This window comes from Pyxicephalus adspersus, chromosome 2 (genome assembly GCF_032062135.1).
Source record: "Pyxicephalus adspersus chromosome 2, UCB_Pads_2.0, whole genome shotgun sequence".
Taxonomy (NCBI): Eukaryota; Metazoa; Chordata; class Amphibia; order Anura; family Pyxicephalidae; genus Pyxicephalus; species Pyxicephalus adspersus.
The window spans coordinates 101094292-101118971 of NC_092859.1; the positions used below are offsets into that span (position 1 = coordinate 101094292).

Below are 24680 nucleotides of genomic sequence, written 5' to 3' on the forward strand. Positions count from 1 at the left end.
ATTAAAGAGGCAGATTCTTATACAATGGTTTAAATATTTTGGGACATCCTGTTGAACAGTTACTGAACAGAAAATCAATCATATTGGCATATTGAGTATAAAACTGGCAGCGGATCTGTATTAGGCCTAACATACAGTATCTCTCTATAGAGATTAGCACATGAAATGTCCTGATGTATTGTTTACATTGAAATCCTTTTCCACAGATAAAAGTTACAATAAAAGTAAATGGTAAATTAGGCCATGATTGTTGTTTTACAAATCTAGTTTATCACTTGGTTCTGCCCGTGTGACATTTAGCAGTCCAAGTGTTAAATGACATGCCAGTCTTATCCTACAAAACCTTGTAACTCTTGCCATAAAAACTAATGTACATGATATCAACACTAACAGCCTGAATATTGTTGAACAGAATATTGCATGACATTGCAGTTTCACTGACATGAGCTATTATTTACAATGAAAACTGACACCTGAAAATAGAAAGGGGTCATAAATATTTACAGATCGCCTAGGATATTGTCACTTTTCTGTGACAAAAAGCAACCATTTGCAATGTTTACAAAATGGAAAAACTGGAGACAAGTTAAACACAGTCATTTGTCAGTAATTATAAAAGTTGGTGGGGACCATTAAGGTCAGTTTGTTACATTTCAAAATTCTAACAAAAAATACAATAGTTTAACAAGGTATACCTGTACAAGTTTATCAGTTCAAAAAGCCATCATGGAAATCATCAGAAATATTTTTTTCTGTCCTGAAGACTGTAAACGTGTAAATCCTGAAATCATATGAAACCAGAATTCTGATTGAATGCTTGTGTTGTGGGTAGGGAAACATTGGTCTGTTGAGGGGGACTTTAAATGCTACTAATCTTACAAACTACAGATAACACCCTTTGTCCCCTTTTTAATTAGGAAAAGAGTAGGATCAGCAAGGCTCACTGATATTTTCCAGGGCTATGGTGTTAGCCAGTGTTTAGCCATATATATATATATATATATATATATATATATATATATATATATATATATAAATCTGCAAGCTTCCTTCAGTTTCTTAGCTAAGAGAATGAGTACAGGGGTACATGACACCCCTTACTGATTCTCAGAAAGGGTTAAATCAGTCCTAGAAATAATTACACCACGCAATAGAAAATACGTTTTACTATTCTTTTTTTAGTCCAAATAAGAGATCCCAAGATCCATCCATTGTCAGTCTTCCCTGCTGAACACAACACGGGAGCTCTGCCCCAGGTAGGTGAATTGATTTTTCTATCTGTATATATATCTATATAGCTCTAGAATATATCTCTATATTTGTTTATTGTCTTAAAGCATATCTACTCCTCCAAATGAAATACATTGCAATGCAGTTAGCATTTCCCTTGATATTGCTTTTTGTCAGGCATTTATGCTTGATAAATCAACTATGATAACTCAAAAGTTGTTTATTGGCTTGCTCTGGTGCTCTATGAAACAACTGGTGCTCTATGAACTGACAGCATGAGAATCACATTAAAGAAACAACTAAAACTTCTAGTAGTTCCACATCTGTATAAACTTGTGGTATATAACGAAGTATGGCCTCGACCTTCATTTCTTAAATAAACTATTGGACAGAACATTTAGGATTCAGAATATAAATGTCCGTGGCTGATGCCATGGCTGGGCTTTCAACATGTCTGCCTTTGTTCATCCCTACTGCTTATGGTTCATCTTACAGGAAAAACAATGAAGGGATTCTTACAAGATCAACAATTTTCTGTACTTTTTTACATTAAAATGGTATTTGCTTGAAAAAATTAAAACAAATGCAGCCACCACATCTAAGGACTGGTAAATTGCAATATAAAACATTTTTGTTCTTTGGTTAAGATATAATTTAAGGTAGGAATTCATCTTTAAAGCATTACTGACAGGGTTCCTTTATGCCTTTAATAAAGTCCCTTGTCAACATATTACAGCCTTACCAATATACATACTATTTTCATTTTTTTTAAATGTCCCTTTAAATACTTTTATAAGTAAAATGATAGAATAAATAATGTTATTTGAATCTCAAAGAATACTTTTACTTCCAGAACAAAATAACTGAACATGGGAATGTAATTTATAGCATAACAGAACATATTACGAAACTACCAACTACTCAGTGAGTAATATTAGGCTGCTAAATCTAAAGTCAGTTTAAAAGATTGTTCATCATTATTATAACATCCATCAATAGGACCTCCACAATGAAACATTTAAATAATCGGCTGATCCCTGAAATAACTGTACCTAGAAGTACAACAGTATAAGCACGGATGTGCTGTTTCCAGACAGTACTGCAATCTGCAATGAAGGTGTTCACTTTGGATATGCATTCTGGCCACAGCTACTTATAATCACTCAATGTCATCTTGAACAAATCACTTTGTCTCCCTGTACATCAGCTTAGCCAACTATAATTGGGTTTCAATTATATCATTGCCATGCAGACCACAGCTCTGTGAAAGTGCTGATGATACTTTTTTTTAACGCCCCTGAAATACAAGTGCAAACTGGATATCAAAACTCTTGTAATAAATTATATGCTGCCTTTGACCATTTTCCTATAAACTGTGCACAGCTGTTGTGGTAAAAAGAAATGTGAAATTTAACTATTAACATAAGGCATTCTGGTGACAATCTGTCCTGCAGAGAAAAACAATAACAATATTGATAGAGTGTCATAAATATGTTGAAATGAAATGGTTTAGATATAGTGGATCTGTGATAAGCTTCGCAATCTAGAGGTCACCCTGCTACTTACCAGAATCTCCATATAATTTAAAATAGAGAGCTCTGTCCTGTTCATTAGTCAGTTTGTACTAAACTCTGGAAGTTGTGCACAGAAAAGGCAGAGGGTTCATAACAAGATGTCTGTATTTTCAGTGGTCTCTCGGTAGTCAATACTGGACCACGGTGCCCTGGTTAACACTACGAGTGTGGGCCGTGCACCTCTTGGTGTCTTTTATTTAGAAGGAGTTTAAAATTCTGTTTTCTATTAATCCTGTATTAACCATGGCACAGAAAATACTAGCTAGATTATTTTAATGTAATGCACCAACTTCACACTGCACATGGTCCATGGATTTTTTTGGAAAAAGTTTCAACAATAAATCAAAGTGTTTGGGGGGTTAATCGGTGTTGCTTTTCTTTAAGCATTTACCTCTTTAATACATCCTAAAATTTAAGTTTTTTACCATAAGCTTTCTTTAGCAAGAGCAGACTGCAGGGAATGTAGGATCCTACAGTGGTTTTTTTACTTATGGAAGAAATTGTAACACATCTAACACTACATTACATTATTCAAATTAATTAAGACTACAGTTTCAACTTAGCTACCTCCTTAACATCTACTTTTTGGCTGAAAAACTGCATTGGCCAATTACAGCAACTCATTAGGCAGTCAATGGAAGCCTTACATACAGTAATTGGAGCATCACTAGAGGCAGTGTTTGAGGAAACATTGAGATTAGCGCTGAAATTGCTCGTTCAAAGCTGTTTCCTTGCCCTTTCTAAGGACTGTATCCTGTTTGCAGTATTTTTACCAGCTTAGGAGCTGGTTGGGGATGGTTTATAATTATACAGGGGCTGCAGCACACTTTTCTCCTGACTTTGTAATGGTTTAATTAAACAAACTCTTAATTACAAGTACAGTGGCTACGTTGTCTCTTTGCCTGCTAAATTGTAATTTATTGCACTTAGCATTGCATTTGGAAGAGCTACATGTACCCCAACACCCCATCCCTAAGGAAGACTGGACTTTTAAACAGTAGCACTGGGAAGGGGAAGTGGACGGCAGCGCTACTGATAAATGAAGCCACTATAGATTTGGTTGTAATGTTTTTACTGAGTTTTTATGTCCAGGTCATGTCTTAACCTGCAGCTCTGATGAGATACTCTTGCAGCCTTCTAATATAGGATGGGTTGCCTGATACCATTTAGATCAAGTAATTTTTTCTAGTAATGCAGGTTCACACTTGAATTCAGCAACATCCCACAACATGCACTACCACATTTATTGCTACATTGACAGGCATAATAACTTTTTCTGATTTTTTTTATTGTTTCAGATGTGAAATTCCAGCAGGAGCAGAAGAAAAAAAGCTAGCAAAATAGCATAAGCATATGCAAAACACATTTGTGAGCTAGATTTTCATTTTATTAGAAAAATTAGGGTGGGAAAAGGGTTTGGTAGGAGCTAACAAGCACCAGCCAACAGAAATGCATTCTGCTGTTTACCTTTTCAACTGGCTTGCAAGCATTCATCATATTGCTTACCAGCGGCAGTGAACCCCCTTGCTATGTAAACATCTGACTCACATTTGTTGGGATCCAAATTTCTAGGAACCCTACACAATAAATTAAAGATTTACTTTTATGTCCAACCACAAGAAGAGCCGATTCCTGTACTAATTCCAGCTACAATTTGTTGAGTTTAGATTGCTTTAAAATGTTTCTTCTTTTATAAATCAAGATCAACCTGACTTTAGTGGGGTATATAGTAGAGGTAGATCCTGTTAGACTTCTGGCATAGCTAACTTCTGCAGTCTGTTACAAAGCCTATAAAATAAATCCAAACATCTATATTTAAACTTTAGAAAATGTTTGTTGTTGTGCCTGGAGTGGGTAGGTGCTTATTCCAGTGTGTTTTTATTAAAATTACACTACATTTTATTTTCAATAAAGTTTTTAGCAAAAGAGGATAACAAACCATTTATAAATGAACATATGACATAACAAAAACATGTACTTTCCAAATTTAAAAACGAAGGGGGCCGGGTAGAAGAAAAACCAAGGAGACCATGTCACATAATTAAAAGTCCAGCAATACGTTGGATTAAACCCTAGAAATACCAACTACTAGGTGCAGTAGATTTCAGGAAACATGAGTAAGTTTTCCATATAGCAGACAAGGGATAAGGAATAAAAAAAATGACAGTATCAAAACATTGTAGAAAACTCCCACATTACCTAGACCTCGATCTGTCAGGTACATCTATTAGACTCTTATATTCGGGTGAATCATGGAACATTATCCAGGGGGACCATTCTGTCCTATCATGAACACTGGAGGTGAGGTTAAAAATTGGGTTAAACCAATATAAGAGTTCTAAATATATCAGTCTGAGGAGAGTCGCTATTTTATAATTAAGACTTGGTCTAAATGTTTTTTGAATGTTAAATGCAATTAGGTAATTGCTGCCACTTTTAGAAGGCCAGACAGATATGCCCAAGTAACTAAGCCAATATAATATGTAAGAGTGCAAAGAGAAAAATGTCAGGGGATTTTATCAGAACAATATATATGTCAGTTTTATGTCAGATGTTCTAATAATTGGATACTGCAATAAGTATACCAAAGCCCAATTGAGGAATACTACAGCTCAATAAATTAATTTGACAGCTGCAGTCCCAGTGCAGGTCATTCTCTAATGAATGGCTAACCATGAGGGAATTTATGACAAATCTTAGCCTCATATAGTCTAAGCAGAAAGGGAATAGCTGACTCTCTTGAGTACCTGTCTTCGTTGTCCATCCTGTCACTGTTGAGATATTTCCACACTTTTATATAATACTTGGATCAGGAGGGTGTCTCCTTTCCAAAACAAAGTCAGGCAGTGGGAGTGCTTCCAACCCTGTCATTACATTAACAGGAAGACCTTGCTCATCACTTCACTGCAAAGCAGACACCCAAACTATAAAAATAATTATTTTAAAAATGCCTGGGGAGACAGTTTATGATGATGTCTTGTAAGGTTAACCCTCTAGTGGAAACAGTAATAAATGAGCTCCCACCAATAGGGCAAATGTGACCGACAAACATATTCAAAATCTGATTTAAGCTAAAGCATAAAAAATACAGCTTTTTACTAAAAGAAAGTTTGGCATATAGTTAACTATATGCTGCCCATCAAATAAGTTAAACACATATTAGGTCTCTCGTGGCCTATCAAATCCATTGTTGACAATGAGTACAGAGAACCACACATTCTGTAGAGCTTGGATATGACCGTAATAAAGAGATTGCTGGTCAACTCTGTTAGTTATTTATGATCAACTGGGGAAAATTGCTGAATGGAGCTAAATATCAGATCAGGGCATGATAATTGTGTGGGTGCTGGTCAAAGCCAGAGGACTTTGAAACCTCCATCAGTGTAGGCGGGAATAATGTATGATAAGGAATCCAAATAAAAAAAGCCAAGAGATAGGTGGTCAGACACAGGCATAGGTAATTAATGGGAATGGTACACAAATAAAATGGGCAGAACTAAGTGTGGACTAAAAAGCAGTGCTTTCCCCGTATCACAGGAATATACATGAGGTGGACTTCACTTGGCACTATCAATGGGTATTTGCAGGAGAACTGAAGGGAAATTGTAACTGCAGATGTTTTTACAATGATGTATGACAACATATATGATTTCAATGAGAGGCTACTTTAATACAGAACTTGACTGTGGCATGCACGAGCCCTAACCTTATAACAATAAACCCCCCACATCCATACCTTCCCCCCAATAAAGACTAATTCCAAGGTATGGTGTAAATGGCCTTCCGACCGTTTATTAATTTACACAAATCTTTAACATAAATTAACAATAATAAACATATATAACACTTGAATAACAACTTAAACAATACAGTCTCATCACCATTATACCATAATGAACCCAAGTAAACACCACACTTACCGGGTGGCAAGTCCTCGCCCCTACTTAACCTACATAAACCATAAACCCACGGGACCTACGTTTTATTGATACACCTAACTGCTCCCAGGCGCCACACCACAGCCTACAGTATGATATCAATTACGCATACCTCAAGCCATTAACCTTTTCAGCAACATTATAACACCAATTTGGAGACCCCATACCACAGATGGCTCTCATCATTCATCACAATGTACCATCTGTTTTTAACAATAAATTTCCCCACGAGGACCTCACACTGCCAACACCACTTCCCTAAACCAACAACCACAAGGGTGGGTGGGCGGGAATCTCTTCACAGTTCTTTGTAAAATACCTGCCCCTTTTCCCCCCTCTCCTCTTTTTTTCCCTTTTCTTTTGAAAATCATTGTTATGTTTAATAACCAATCAATAACCATTACCAATTACCTCCCCCTCACACCATCTCCTGCCCTCCTTGGCCTTCCCCCCACAGTCATGTTAGCCCCCGCCTAGCTCCCTTGTCGCAGGCTTCTGGGCCTCTCTTGAAAGAAATGGTATGCAAATAGGCAAACACTATAGACAAACTCTTAGGGTGGAGTAGGTGCAAGAAAACAATTAGGTGATTCAGGAAAAGAGCAAGAACATAACTAAAAAGCTAGAAACAAAACGTGGATCAACAACCATTCCCCAGCTGGGTCAGTAGATTTCACGGCATGATTAGGACATGGGCAAATTCAGGACTGAACTGGAATAACAGGGCTAGTCTTGCAAGTAGTAGAACCAGAATTGCAAAACCTTACACCTGGCATTTTAAAGTATGCCAAAACTATACCCTCAAACTTCTTACCTTACTTCTTGATCATGATGCTGAAATTACATGGTGCAGAAAATATTGCTCAACAGAGTCTCATTTTAATTAAGATAATTACAATTCTCAACTTTTATTTCATAGAGGAGAAATAAGTATTTTACCTATAATCACCACAACCGTGGATGCCACCTTCAGTTATATTGAGCACAGATGTCTCCTGTGCAACATGTTCAAGATCCAAATAAAGGCAAACAAGTAATGCATATTTAGCTACTTAATAGCCCAACAAGACATTAAATAGAAGGCTCTTTAAAGCAGTATGGTGGCTAATGACCTATTCAATCATCTATGAATGTGCACAAATGGAATCAAAGATTAATAATGTCTTTTTTAAGCGCTACAATGGATGGCTGATGGCACGTAAATCGTTCCCATATAAATTGTTATTAATTTACTCTTTTGTACTAGTGTCAGTTCAACGCATAGTATATAAGTGTGTACTTACTGTATGTCTCTCCTTTAATTCACCTTTCAGCATTCAAAGTCTAATTTAAAGGAAAATAATAATACAATTTTAACAGAAATATTTAATTACAATATTCTGTCATGATACGGTGCAGAATCCGGCTTGCCCCATACACATTTATGGAATGAATGGTACCCATCAATTACATGTTATTGTTATTACATTGAAGGAGTATTTAAAGTGTCGCCCTACCTAAACAAAGATGACACTGATGAGGCAGAATAGTTAGGGAGAACATACTGTATGTGTTCATAAATAAGGGAACCGATACTGCTGGTTTTCCTGAAGGCTGCAGGAATGTTTTACAGATTCCCACTTTACGACCTAGTCAGTCAAGCATGCAGGATAATTGTTCAAACATTTTGGACTTTACTGGCTAAATGCTTGTTCCAATAAAATGGGTAGTAAAGCCAGGATATGGACCTAATAAGAAGTTTAGAAAACAAGCCAGCCAAATACGTTGTGTGCTCTGATGTGCACAAACATCCGTAATCCTTATTGTTGGCTCAGTGGCTAGTGCATGTGCCTTTGCAGCGCTGGAGTCCTGGGGTTTATTCTCAGCTAAGACACTATCTGTATTATTTTTGTTCTTCTCCGCACATTTGCCTGGGCTTTCTCTGGGTGCATCCCAGTATTTACAGATTGGCTTCCCCAAAAAATTGGCCTTAGAAGGTGTAAATGACATATGACTATGGTAAGGACATTAGACTTTGAGTGCCTCTGAGGGACAGTTAGTGACATGACTATAGACTTTGTTAGGTGCTTTGTAATATGTCAGTACCATATAGATATCAGGTAATAATATATACAGATAAAAAAAAAACATCATTGCGTTGTGTCTGCAATTCCCCAGAAGTGACAAGCAAAATGTGAACATTTGCTATCAGACACAAAGATAATTTAAAAGCCTGTACAGTCATAGCAGAACAAGACAGATACAAATACATTTTAGAACATACTGTATATACGGATGGACCTGCATATAAATGAATGTTCTCTGCTATCTTTAAACTTTTAGTCACAATCTCCAGTGACTCCTTTACTATGCACAATTATAAGAAGAAATGTGAGGAAATGCTGGAAAAAGACATACTTTTATCTAATTGGCAATTAATCTGGGCACATGCTCATAAAAGCTTTATATGAAGAAGATACAAAAATATACGATTTTATGTCATTGGTACCAAGCACACCTGATTTTTTACACCTAATCATTTCTAATATCAGATAAATGTTGTAGATGTAACAAATATATCTGAACTCTATAACACATATAATAAATGCGCCCAGACATAATTTCTTTCTGACATTCATTCAAACACCTATTATTTCAAGACACAGAACCTGCTATATCTTTTAATCCAATTATTTATCTTTCATGTCTATCTTCAAGGCTATCAGGCGTAAACATTAAGGACTTGTCCAGTACTGCTGGGGTTTGCTGCTGTCAGCCATTGCTCAACCACCACGAAGCCATGGTTATCACTGAAATGAATAGGAGTGGTTGACAATTTTTACAGGGATGTTTTTGGGAAACTCTATATAGCATCTCAGAATGGTCTGCCATTCTAACTACTTCTTGTTAAGCTCTCTCCAAACTCATCTTCCTGTGCAAGAAAACTGCTCCACTCCACAATTTTAGCCAAGCAGCTAAAAAAAAACACGTAGGGCCACTCCCAGGCACCGAGCAGTTGAATACAGAGACGGGCAAACATATGTGCAAGCTATTTCAGTGCTTTTAAAGTGGAACTGTAATAATAAAAAAAAAATTACTTACTTTTACTTCCCAAGAGCCCCCCATTCCTCCATACTTGGCCTTGATTATATCCCACATTGTCCTGCAATCCTCCTTCATCCTGGCGCAGAGGAAGCGCCGCCATCTTCTTTTTCTTCTTCTTTCTTTTGGCTACTTCTTTCAATCTTGCACAGCACAGATGAGAGATTGGGTGACATAGCCTGCAGTAACTAAAATAAAAAAGGGCGATTTCACTGCACATGCGTATGATCGACACTTTTGCCTGAAAAGCCCTTTCTGAGCATGCTTTAGATCAGTGGTAGAAGTAAAGACAGAAGTGGAGAGTCTTTCCCTTTTTTTAGACAAAGAGAACACTTGGGTGGGTAAAAAAACAAATTGTTACGCTTTATAAAAAATTATCTTACATATAGGAAAAGGTGCACTGTGATTTTCAGTGATATGATTGCTGTGCTTGCTGATTGGCCAGTCTTTATTGAACATCATTCGCCTAAGCTCTTCCGCAGAGATCGCATACCAATACTCTGGAGTTTGTTCATGTAACTTCCATCATGATATTTATCATTGCACTGCCATAGGTCAAGGTATCACTAAATCTAAAGCTGGCATATGATAATAGAACTGGTATTGAAGGAAAACAGGCTCTGAAGTGGTTAAGGATTGTGTTTATACTATCATTGTCTTGAAGGAAAACATCAGCCAAAATATGATATGATATGCATAATATCAATTTATTCTTTGGTCTGTCTTTTTGAGTGGGATCACCATTTTTGTTTTTATAATATTTTTTTTTCCTTACCCTTATTCACACCAATCCATGTTTCTATTTCCATTCCTATATTTCTTTATATTATCATTTGGCAGAGGAAAGGAAGAATGAAATGGAAACAATTTGATTATCGGAGTGATGCATGATGCTTATTCAACTAGATATGCCAATAAGATTCTTCAAGTTGAGATTTCAGTGATACAATGATACTAAATATATTAGAAAAACAGAGAGGATATTGCCTCTTCTCACTCCTATACGTGTATGACATACATATTGTATCCTGTATTAAATGAAATAAAACACAGTGGAAGAATAACCTTCTATTTCGGGGTGTCCGATGTAATGTTCTTCTATCTTGTGTAAGTTTTTCTTTTCTGTTTTTGACTAAATTGTGGTAAGTTATACATTCTAATTATAAGAGAAGCATGCTGTCTACAAAACAACAAAAAAGGGACTTTTTTTGTCTATCAGTCTTTAAAGAGGATCTCTGGGCAAACAAATATCCCCCCTCCATTCCTACGCACATACCCCTCCCCCCTTTAAACCTCTGACATTATTATAAAATAAACATTTTTACTAACCTAAAGTCAAGGTTATATGACTGTGACAAACATAAGGTATGTAGCTAAATATGCTTAGAAGGGAATCCACAAGTAACTTTTATTAAAAAAAATATCCAGAGTTCAGGTACACATAAAAACATATATATATGTTTTTACACATATATATTTTAGTACTGTGAAACCCTAATGTGCATGTTAAATTAGTGGAAAAACATAAATGCAAGGTAAATTATCTGATTTTTATGTTATTTTTTATTCTTTGCTATTACACCTATATGTATAACTAACCACCCATATGGGTATATATGCATTCCTGTGTGTGTTTGTTTCTAAGCTCATAGTATTAGATATTTTCACATACAGTATATGCTATTGGTATCTTCATTTATTTCTTCTTCATATGACTCAAGCTTCTTGCCCAGCCTGTAACGATGCCTATATGTTTTGGTTCACTGCTCTTTTCTATTAATCAGTCATCTCCTCAGTGTTAATGTGTGAAATCGGTAAGTCAGTCAATGGATATCACCAGAGCAAGGTTTATTGCTGAGGCAGGGACTATGCAGTATCTCTCCATGGATGCACTTTATAAAATGTACTACCTTGCTCTTTATCCTGTTGTCATAAATATGAGCACAGACAGATTGTCACACAGAAGATAATTGACGCTCATTTGCTCAGCAAGCATAGCAATTACACGTAAAACTTCATTGAGAACAGATTGCTATAGGGCAATCCAGTAAACTTTCCTATATCTTGTACAAGAAAAGAGAGTGCTAGATGCTTAATATTACAGCTGTATGACTTTTATTGCCAGATCTCAAACTCAGTAAAGATTCTTTATATAGATACGTAGTTATTTGAAAACACATACATTTACCTTACCTGTCATTAGTCTAAACATGCCCTGAGCAGAATACACTCTAGTCTGTGTGTTAAATGTATTTTTTTATTATAGAAATTACCATATACATTTTACATGTATATGATAATCAGTTTTATGTCTGTCATAATTGAATAATTTGCAGAATGTTTACCAGATGCATATTCAGAGTCATTTATGCCTAACACTCCTAAAACTCCAGCCTAGATTGCCATTTTTGTAAACTATTTTTCTCATATTTACACCATTACTATATTGTGATGAGTGGCTTTAGATTGGCTGTAGATTTTACTTGTTAGTATTAGCTAGCTAGTCTCAAGGAGGGTATTAGGTTTCTGATGACATTGGTAGGCCTATCAAGATGCTCCAGTTGCACTGAGGTTTCATTTATTACCCCTACTAGTAGGACTTGACTTTATACTCTAGCCATTTTATCTGTGTATCGGTTCACATTCTTTTTTAAGGAGAACCCTGGCTGTATTGCTCAAGAAAGCACATCTGTGTATTTGCTAGCACTCCCTGTGGTTAGTTTAATGGGCCTTTAGGCTGTTCAACAAAGTTAAGTTCTTTGCAAAGTAATTTTTCAGTTTGAAAGATAATTATTTTGCAAGCCGATATTTCAGTTTGCTTTGAACAGCCTAAACTTCTTCAGTAAAATTAACCACTTTGAACTTTAAAGGGGCATTGCTAATTTAAATGGCCTCATAATATACCACCCCCACCACTGTCATGCATATATATAAATTTATATATAAATATATATATATATATATATATATATACAATATATTTAAAACATTTACACATGTTTCATAGCAATTTATGGAGATCCCTGAACCATTCTATAGCCATTCCATTCCATATACAAAGACATACCTTCCAGTATTATTTTCATGTTATGAGAGGAAACAGAGGCATCCATATAAAACTAATTCAAACATTTAAAATCAATGCCCATAATGGCTCTGGCAGGAACCTGAATCAGAACCCTGGAACTACAGAACAACACTGCTAACTTATTAGCCATAATACTGAGAAACAATACCGTGCATTCCTTTAATGTTAGGATAAATGTATATGATAGGACCAAAATAAAGTGATTGTGTAAAAAAAAGGCTTTAATTCCTTTTATGCAATCTTTTTGTTCAATCCACTGAATTAAAGGTGAAAGTCTGCAGTTCAACTGCATCTGAGTTGTTTCGTTTTGTTGTTTAAAATTATTAGTGGAAATGTACAGAAGCAAAATTATAAAAAAGTTGTCTCTGTCCAAATATTTATGTACATAACTGTAAATGTAGAACAGCTCTATTGCTTCTTTTTATCAATATTCCAGTATCTAATTTTATAGATGCACAAACCTTAAACAACCAACTTACCTATGGAAAGTTGTGAGTAAATGATTCAATAATCTAAAAGATATTTCATGGTTTGTACTGATTAATTTTTTCTTTCATTATTTCTAATCAGCAAAAAGAGAAACCCCCTCATGTCATCTAGAAAATGTGCTGCTATGTTGTTATTTTAACACCAGATCAGTTTATATGACAAGATACACTGACTACAATTCACACACTGCAGAGAATTAGCAGTAAAATATAGACATGTAAATGACATAAAACAGAACTGACATACTGCATACACACAAACCATTATTTTTGGTAACAAAGATAGAAATGTTAACCATTTGCTCTGACAAATGTGTAGGTGCCAGTAGTGTTTTCCTACTGACGTCAGCCTTAAAAGGGGTTAATCTGAAGAAATAATATAGAAGTGAAACCATGGAGACACCAAGAATGACTCTGATGAACACTAATGTCCCCATCTGTCATAGTTCCTTTGCTCCATTATCATATGAAAACACAACTTGCATGTGACTCATTTTGGGCATGCAAATTTACTGCATATTAAGAAGTTAAGTAAGGCCCTTAACACGCTCCCCATACTTTATATTGCTTACCAATAAGATGTGTTTGGCAGTTCAGCCCACAAAACGAAAAATAAATTGCTGAAACTGTCTATCACATTGCTCCAGGGCTGAAATTTAAATGCTCTTGGAAAAAGAAAGAAAAAAAAAGAGACAGGCCTCGGCCATTTCAATATATACACAGGAACAATAACAAAAAAGGAAGCTGCTTTTCAACATTTAATTGCTGCTGGCACAAGCAGAAAATGCCGACAAACACTTCTCATAGCTTAAAGGTTTTAGTTCCAATTTACTTCAGGTTACCTTAGACGTGAATTAACACTGATATGTTTTTGACATACTTTTTTTTTAATTCTGCTTTATAACAAACAACTCAATTACCTCAAGATCCCAGATTCTTACTAACTTCCAAAGAAGCATGTACCTGTAGCAATTATATAGCTGGCTGTTCTCTGGCTCATTGTGACTGCACTATTCAAATCAAAACATGCCCATACATCTAGGCATTGCATGGAAATCAATTCTCGCTCAAGCTACAAAAAAGCCACTTAGTGCTTCTATTTCTTGTTTGGGTAATGTTCTGCCCACAATACTTTTCTTGCCTCCTTAAAAACATATCCATGTTATTAAAGCTATTAGACGTTCTCTTTCGCTGGCGACTGTACACTTTCAGTGGCTGCAGGCTACAAAGAGCAAGCTACAATAGTGCTAGCCTGGCTGTGGATATGTTTTGTATTTGATGAGCGAACCCTCTCATGAAATCCACATATTTTATGTTGCAAGCGGAGAGCAATTATATAAGTCTATCTCCATTAAACAGAAATTGAAACCTATGTAGAATATCCCCACCTTAGAGGCAAAGGGAATATCTGTCCGTGTAAGATATTATTCTTGTGATTGTTATGAAAGCGTTCACAACTTTGAAAGAGGCATTCTGAGGTCTGAAAACTGCAAGAGTAATCTGTGCAATTGTGTGCCAAGCCATTTCTAAATTCATTTTCTTTATTGCAAAGAAGTGCACTTTACTTTGAGATGCTGGAACCCAAATTATTTTGTCTGAATTTCTCTCCAGCCAGATAAACAAACAGTGGAAGCTTTCTTCTGATTTGTTTCTGGGTTCAGCGCTCGCTAACTATGCCCTTTGTGGTACCCATACCACAGTGATAGAGATAATAGAAGTCTTTATGCTGCCAATACACTGGAAATCATTGTGGTAGACCATTCAGTTCATACACATATATCCAGTACACAGTACATTCAATATGTGTTCTTTTTATTATTATAGAACCCTATGCGCAAGCAAAGCTCCAATAAACACTATTCTTGGGCATTATTTATTTTTAATAAAACCTCACTTCTGTGCACAAATGTCTATAAATTGATGAACACTACTTTTGGCATCATGCATTAAAAAAAGTTACCATGTAGAATTACATTTTTACATGCATAAGAATTGTCAGGTACAGTTCACAAGCAGGGCCCGGAAAGAAACATTGTGCATCAATATCTAACCAATATGTCAGTGTGTAAAACGGGCTTCTCCTATGCCATATGTGTCACAAGTCTTAAATATTTAACCATGCTAGATGTTTTTGGTACTGGAGCATGCTCGCTGCTTGGGGGTGCAGGGAAACCTATAGTATGTCCCCCCAGATCAATTTTTTTTAAAAGGCTATTCAAACAATTAGGCTGGGATGCAGTTACCACCTTCTCATGTCCCAGAACTGTGACCAAGGTCAAGACCCTGGATGTAGCACCTCACCCATGGCCAATCATAGGGAATGATTGGGAATGGCAGTGGTTGGTAACTGCCTGCTGTAAAATGTTCCTATGCTGGACCAGTAAAATGATTGTGGGTACCAAACAGTTAGCTAGGAGCCGACCAGGTGCCACTGCCCCCCCCCTGCCTGTCTGAACTTTGAGACTTACATAGTTATATAGTAGGTTGAGGTTGAAAAAAGACCTAAGTCCATCAAGTTCAACCACTAGGGAAATAAACATATCACAGATTTAAAACCCTATAATACATAGTTGGTCCAGAGGAAGGCAAAAAAAACTCTGGTACAATTTGCAATTTGCTTTTTCTTAAAGCAATCTATAATAGTTGCTGAAACTACTTCCTGAGGGAGCTGATTCCACATTTTGACAGACCTTACAGTGAAGAATCCCTTCCTTATCCGGAACATAAACTTCTTTTCCTCCAGACGCAAAGAGTGCCCTCTTGTTCTTTGTAATGATCTCAAAGTGAATAATTGTGAAAAGAGTTCCCTATATAGACCATTTATATATTTATACAGGGTGATCATATCCCCCCTAATAAAATGAGTTCAGCTTATCTCTCCTCATAGCTGAGCTCCTCCATTACTTTCATTAGTTTAGTTGCCCTTCTCTGCACTCTCTCCAATTCCACAATGTCCTTTTTGTGAACTGGTGCCCAAAACTGGACTGCATATTCCAGATGTAGTCTCACCAATGCTTTGTACAGGGGCAGGATAATGTCTCCATCTCTGCAGTCTATTCCTCTTTTAATACAAGAAAGTACTTTGCTAGCTTTAGATATTGCAGCTTGGCATTGCATGCTGTTATTAGGTCCATGATCTACCAGAACCCCCAGATCCTTTTCCTTTTCTGACTCCCCCAAATGTATTCCCCCTAGACAGTATGAACCATGCATGTTGTTAGCCCCCAAGTGCATACCTTTGCATTTATATTAAATGTAATTTGCCCTCGCCTCTCTCGCCGATCTTGGGCAACCCGGAGATTCCTCCTGGACTCTCCGACCCAATATTCAGTTCTTGGCATAGACTTTGAGATTACAGGGCTATACACTTCCTCCACAGTGGGGGATGGGCCCACTTACCGACCTTGCAATCAGATAATGAGCTGCCATCATTGTCCCCCTGGAGGCACATATAACTGTCTTATGTGTTCCGGTCCCTTCCGTGGGCTTGTTTATTCGCCCAGTCCTTATTGCCTATTGAGTCTTTGGTGTACAAGATATCCCTTTTGAGACATCTATTGAACACTGCTAAAGCGTGTATACCTGCTTGCTGGAAGAGCACCTCTCCCCCGACTGTAAGTCACTGGTTGAGAAGGGTAACTGATATCTATCATATGAAAGATATGGTATCCACTGATTCCAAGAGAGCAGACAAATTTGCCCAGACTTGGTACCACTGGATACATTTCTCTACATCAGGTCTTCTTGTAGATTATAGACATCCTGTATGGACGTAATTCAATTACATAGTTTGGTGTCATCTGCAAACAGAAACGGTACTTTTAATCCTAAACTCTATATCATTTATAAACATGTTAAACAGTAAAGGTCACAACACTGAACCCTGGGGTACACCACCAATACCCTTAGACCATTCAGAGTAAGAATCATTAATTACAACTCTTTGGATGTGGTCTTTTAGCCAGTTCACTATCCATTTACAGATTGACTTTTCTAAACCTATTGACCCTAACTTGCAAAATCACCGTCTGTTGGGTATGGTGTCAAATGCTTTAGCAACGTTCAAGTACACTATATCAACTGCTATTCCACTGTCTACCTGTTTACTTACTTCCTAAATTTGTTTGACAATTTGTAAATTTTTTTGACAACTTCAGTCTTTCTTGAAGCTTTGCTGACTATCACTTATAATTATATTTTCTAGCAGAAACTCCTCTATGTGGTTCTTTATCAAACTCTCTAGGACCTTTCCAACTATGGACGTTAAACTAACCGGTCTGTAATTACCTTATAATTACTTTGCTACCTTTTTGAGGATAGGAACCACATTGGCCTTATGCCAATCCATGGGTACCATGCAGTGACCAAAGAGTCTCTAAAAATGATAAATAATGGCTTTGAAATAACCGAGCTGAGCTCTTTGAGGACACGTGGATGTAATCCAATCCATTTTATCTAGTTGATTCTCTATTTCTTACTTAGCATTGGGGGGCCTATAGCAGACTTCAATAATTAATTGTATGTTATTCCAGCCCACATTCAACACCCATACCCAACACCCAACCTCTGTGCTTGTTCCATCCGCATTTTTTTCTTTTACATTCATTTTCCCCAAATATTCCCTTAGTTTGCGGAATCTGATATAAAACTCCTGATGACTTTTTCGAGTTAACTGGAAATCTCTGCAATGAAAACACAGACAAAAGCACATTGTTAGTACTAGGAAAGTTTAGATGTTCTGACAACACTGTCCCCCACCATATTTTGTTCTGGTGTCACAGAGACAGGAAGTGAGGAAAGTACCCCCAGCAGAACAATAGACATAATCACCTTACAAAAAAAGTACAAAAAAAAAAGTTTGCTGTTATGTCTTAATATGCCAATAGCAATGAAAAGTAAAATATACGAGTGGAGCAAATGCTAAGCTAATATCAATTGAATATTGAAATTCTGTCCACAACCGGGTCCTGGGTGTTATAAAAAAAAGTAGTTTGTGTTGTTGTCAATAAAAGTTTTCCTACAATATTATTCAAATAATCATACACAATACATATCCACATGCCTGTAATCGGAAACATTGTTTCCAATAGTATATGCCACTATCAAGTGTTATTTACAAGCAGTATACTACTGCATACGATTGCGTTCAAACACTGTGTTCTAAATCCTGCAGAAATCTGTATCAGAATCAAAATACAAATGTCTTTGTACACTGCCCCTTGATACAAATAAACGGTCAGGGGGTCCATGAAATGGAAATGGTCTGAGAACTATGGTACTTTAATTTACTATGATTAAACCACGCTGAAAGGATGAACAAATAACTTTGACGAGAAGCTGTAGGTCATTTCTCGGCTGCCTGATTTCTCACTGGGTACTAGATTTATCATGATCATTTCTTTTAGCAGCACCTTATTAAAAAGAAGCATCTGTCCTTAAGCCTTTCAAATTCACTCACAAATTTACCATGCAGAACCTCCCTGCAAAAATGTAATAGGAGCCCCATATATCATAAAACTCATGATTGGGCCCAGAGGTGGTTCCAGACAGTTTTCTACTATATAGTTAAAAAAATGGTTTTCTTATCATGTAATGTAATGTTACCTTGCAATTTGAATGAAAGATCCTTTGTGTTCACTGTCCTGTCCTGCTGTCCTGTGCTGTAGTGATAATGAAAGAGGAAGAATCCAACAGTGTAGTCAGTGCCCATTCTGTGCACCTCTCAAGAGTCCTGTTAGATACGTGGCATCTTGCAGCAGTTGACTTTTATATTGCCCTAGCTGTTCTTGCGCTATCTATAGAGGTATTGGCAACATTTTTGGGAGCTGCTATAACACACCCATGAATCCCACTGGTACCACCACTGATTGAACGCACTGACCGTCTAGTTCCTAAGGTAATTAGACCCTCAGAACCTAATATAGTTATACCTTAGTGAGTCATGTTTGCAGCAGTTTGAAGCAGACTAGATTGTTGATATCCTCACTACAATGGTAGCTTTTTAGTGCTCATACCCTATACATTTAAGGTGGTTCAGAGATTAAAGAGACTTTGAGTTCTCCTTTCATCTTCACACCTACTCTACTCTACAATCTTTGATAATCATCAGCCTCAGCAGCTGTCAGTAGTCCTCCATCCATCTCTGTGACGAATGAAGGTTACTGCAGGGCACATTTTCTATAATCACAGTCCACAGATCAGATGACTAGAAATGCAGTTTTGTATCGTTTTGGTTTGTTGACCTTTGGATCTGGTCTGACATGTAGTGTGCCCTGCGGAAACCCTTTATTAATAATAGAGATAAACCAAGGTCCCTCAGAAAGCCAATGATAGCTGTCAAACTCTGCATAGCCGGGTGAATGTGAAGATCTTCAATTTTGAAGACTGTATTAGGGCACTCATAAAAGACAAGAGTAAATGTAATACAAAATTCCTTTTGTAAGGCTCATTTATATTTTAAAATATAAAAGTAAATTATGCTATAACAGGTCCGACTGTCTACTAATACTAAAAATTTGTTAATTATAGTTAACATGGTTTCATAATTGAATACAAGGTAGCAAACTAAGCAGAATAATGGTAATATCTGCTTATCTGTACCAACAACGTAGCTGAAATCTGTGTCACAATATGCTACTTTAAATTATATATTACTGTACCAAGAAGCCGTTATTACCCCTTATTCAGAATTACAGTATTTGAATACATCTGAAAACAGAAAATAAGGCAGCCTGAACACCATTTTTCTAAGTAAATTCTGTTTACTCATTTAAATGCAGACATACAAGCAGCTCAGGGCACCAGAACCCTTTAGGATTCCCTGGGCTGCAATTGATTTACCAGTTATCAATTTTGTGCCAACATTTATAGAAACAGATATGTAGGATGGTTGCATATTCGAATGAGTTCTGTAAGTGTTCATAGCTACTATATCCTTATATTTTTATCCAGACACATATATATATATATATATATATATATATATATATATATATATATATATATATATATAATGTAACAGCTGGCCAATGAAGACCCCCGTTTTCATCCAGGATGACAGGTACATTTTTCTGTGTAATCGGACAGTTTTCCTTTTGACCTGAAGGGGGTGCTGAAGTAGCGGGCTGAATGACAATAAGCTTCTTGGCCAGATGGGGGAGCTAAAAAGGCCTGGGGATATTCAAGTGTAATTGTCTCAGCTGAAACCCATCCTGGAAATTAGGCTGGGGCTTTAAACTGCCAGCCTGCTCTTTACTGTGTCTCTGTTCTTGGCTGGTGAGCTGGGAGGAGGTCCAAGGTGAACTGTGAGTAAAGACACAGACTATATTTGGAGAAGCTTTATGGTAAGAACCTTAGAGTCCTGTGCAGCACTAGGTTGGGCAGTATTGTTAGTAAAGGGATCTAACAATTAGTAAGAGGTCAAGTGGCCAGGCTTTATTTTTGCTGTTTGTTTTATTTTTCCTGTTTTTGTGTGTAAAAAGTATTAGTAAATAAAAATCCTTGTTGCATTGATAACCTGCTGGCCCTGTTTCCTGTTTGAAATGCCCCCTGTTGCTATGAGTGATCTCACTATACATATATTTATATATAAAATTATGTAACAGGTGGGAAGGTCAGGGGAACATGTATTCCAGATCTGCTTTGCTCTAGGCTTATTAGTTCATAAAGGGCCTAAAATCATTGTTTCTGCCTGGGGAACATCATTGGTGAGCAGGCATTTCATGTCCTGCCTTGGCATGGACAGAACCTGGTCACTTGGAGAACCATGCTTCCCATGAGCACTGGTATTAGAGAGTTGAGCTGAGGGTACATGACTGCTCTAACTGAGATCAGCAGGTTGTCTTTTGGTCTTGCTATAATTTTAACACAGAGGGCTGACAATTTTACACTGTCATTTCAGTAAAGCAGAATTGGAGTTATCAGCTCAAAGAAGGATTTTGATGCCTCCTGTATTACTGGCTGGAGTACCTGATATATTTTACTACTAATTCTGCATGACCAGGAAATAAGAGCTATATACACGTGTTGATCACATTTATGATGTCATAAAGTCAATAGATCATAATTAATGCTTTAGTTATGAAATCAAATAATCTGCATTTTCTTTAGCACATACTGTATATACAGATGTACAAATATTCACATATGTCCTACAACTCTATCAGGGCCTGCACCTATTTCCTCTGCAGATAAAACTACAACCTGGCTTCAAAGTTTTGACCACTGTTGCAGTCCTCCAAACCCTCGATGAATTATTTCACTTGTGCATACATTGTCACAATATACTCTTTCTAATAAATTCATTATGGATTTTCCAGATTTTATTTTCACCAGACCAAATTTTAAAGGACCCATAATCCTTTGCCTACTGTTTCATATACACCTTAACCGCATCTCTGACAAATGTAATTCAAAGAATTTGTGTTCTTCCTTAGTCACCCTTGAAGTTATATTTAAACAAGGAATTTCTCCCGTCTGAACATTTAAAAAAAAAAAGACCAACACTAGTTCCTGTATCTATCTCTTATCATACATTATCACATTTAGACAACAAGCCATTTTTTAGAGTTTATCCCCATAGATTAGTCAAGTAACTACAGGGTGCAAAAGTATAAACCAGTTTAGATCATCTTATGGTATTATTCTTTGCTATCTAAAAACTAAAGTACCCTCTATTATTGAAACCAATTTGCACAGATGTCGGTTCACCTACAAGATGTGTTCATTTTGTATATAGGGAAAAGTACAAACAGTTCACCCAAGATTTGTAGTTTTGTAGTGAAGTTATCACTTACGCCTGTACGTTGTCACATCAAGCAGCTGGGACCTAGTAATTCCCCATGTAAGTCACCCATGCACTACACAGTATCCCATGAAAAGCATGACTCCTTAACCCATATCCCAAAAGTTGAGATTTCCCTGTGGACTCCGGTATAGAATCTAGAAATTTCAAATTATCCTGTTGGGTGGTCAGTTTTTTACCTTGGGCCCTGTTTTTAAGGTGACATAAAAAAATAACTCAGAGAGGCTTGCATGTCTTCATTTTTAGGGGCTTATTGAAAGTCCTTCATACACATGAAGAGAGGGAGAGGGCAACAAAGTGTCAAAGTAACACAGTCTACTTCCAAGCAGTATATCACAGTCCTAATCACAGTTGGCATTCTGTCTTTTCATATAACCCAAAGAAATAACTTCTTCCCACCAGTGTGAACTTGCTCCTCAAAGTCTCACTTCTGAATCTAAGCACCTGCAGAATCCTGTCTTTGGGTCTTCTCTTTGCCCTGTCTACTCATCCCGTCAGTATCCCATGTTTTCAAACCCCTCAAACTAAGTTCACCAGCCATGACTTCCAGCAACAATTCACCAGCTATATGACCTCCAGCAACAACCCACCTAAATAGAAGCCAAAATATACCATAGGCCCCATAGCTGATGCATCAGAGCAGTGATTGACTGCCATCCTAAATACTAACAGGTACCTCCTCTGCACCAGAAGACAGCCAACTATCATCCCCTGTGTAGAAACAAGTTATAGAATCATCTGGAAAATACCAAAAATAACCTCCAAACCCTCTAAAGGGACCTTGGGACCCTAATGGATGCTGCAGTTATGGTCATTTATGCAGAAGACTCTTCAACTAGGCAATTTTAGACTCAAGAAGGCAATTTTACCTTTAAAACAGAATTGGAATTTTTTTTGTATTGGGATCTATATAAAACTGACAGTTCTAGTATTATGTCTGAATGATTTTTATATTAGGCTAAAAATGAAATGCATTTTTTTTTTTAGTTTAGCCATGCTTCATCACTGTAGTGTAGTAAATTGTTTAAAATGTTATTTCACTTGTTACCTGTATTACTTATTTGATTATTACTTATTTTCATGGTGCCTTACTGATTGGCTTTTGCAGCAGGAAACTGACTACAACATTCTCAGATGCATTATATATACAGTTAAGGGTTATGTCTTACACCTATTTCAAAAGCCAATTTAGCCATAAGCAATATTTAGTGAAATATAGGAGGTCATTATTGATTTACTATGTGGAACAATCAAAATAATGGACAGAAAATAAACCTAAAAAAAAAAATGGCTAAATGCTTTACTTGTAATGCCTAAATGCCCCCTTGTTTGACATGGTTTCCCTTTCCTCTTGGTGAATCTACTCAACTACATCATCTTGGTGTATTTACTACAAGTTACTTGGACCAGACAACTGTCCGTCTGTGTATCTGCCCCCGTCCTGATAAGTATATGTAGTGAGCTCACGAAGAATCACTCTGACACACTGTTCAGCGTAATGTAACCTCCTTTATTCTAATAGGTACAGGGGTTTTTATGGGCAAGCAGGTAATGCCATGTGCAAAAGGTCATGTGAGCGTAGCGTCATAAGCTTCTGATTGGTCATGTCCATATAAGGTAAACTTCCTCCAGGAGCTGGAGGCGCCATCTTAGTTACATGCTGCTTCACTCGATGGGAAGGGGTGTTGCTAGCGGCTATTTTGAGCGAGAAAAATAAAAAAGTAGCTGTACATATATATACATTGTAAAATAGACATTTTACTCAATTCCATCACACAAGTAGTATAGACAAAAATATGATTACTAACTGATGGCAATCAAACATTATATTTGCAGACAGTTCTAAAAAAATCCGGCAACCACTATTGCATTTCATTTGTTAGGACAGGTAGCTAGAAAGCAATTGAACCTGCCAACTGACTAACACTACCCTAATTTTAGAGATTAATCCAGCAGTCTCTTGCTTCATTTTTGTTTGCTATATTCAATCACAATCTATGTATATTTGTACAATGTTGCATGTGTTGCCTTTTTTCAATGAGCAAAACAGCCAGGTTTATTCAATGGTTTGAAACGTTTTGCAATAAAACCACACAGATCTTGGATAATCCTTTGCTGGCTGGCACCTCAACTGCCTTTTCACCTTTAGCTGGGTCTACACTTTCTGAACTGTATTATTCGGTTCCATAATTTGTTCTGATGTTTGCAAAGGCGTGTGGGGAAGCAAAAAAGCTACTGCATGGTATAATTCCGTGTAGCTTGTTTTTCTGTATTTTTCTGTCCCTTAAATTTGAGTCGGACAAAAAAAAAAAAAATCCAATACTGACTGCATACATCAAAGAGGATACACAGTGTTCTTCTCTAGATGCTCAAAAACAAAGCAAGATTACAAAACACTACAAAAGCAACTTAATGGGTGCAGTAATCTAAACTCAATTACACAGCCTGGCATACAGAATCACAAAGGGAGTGATGGCAAAA

General features: G+C 36.8%; 1 long non-coding RNA gene across 1 annotated transcript in view; it reads right to left on the reverse strand.

The window, feature by feature from the left end:
• LOC140322122 (uncharacterized) overlaps window positions 1-24680 on the reverse strand; it is a 56598-nt gene that overhangs the window by 22385 nt on the left and 9533 nt on the right. The window contains exon 2 of the long non-coding RNA XR_011919143.1: window positions 9821-10008. This is a non-coding gene — a long non-coding RNA (uncharacterized lncRNA). The remainder of the gene's footprint in view (window positions 1-9820; window positions 10009-24680) is intronic.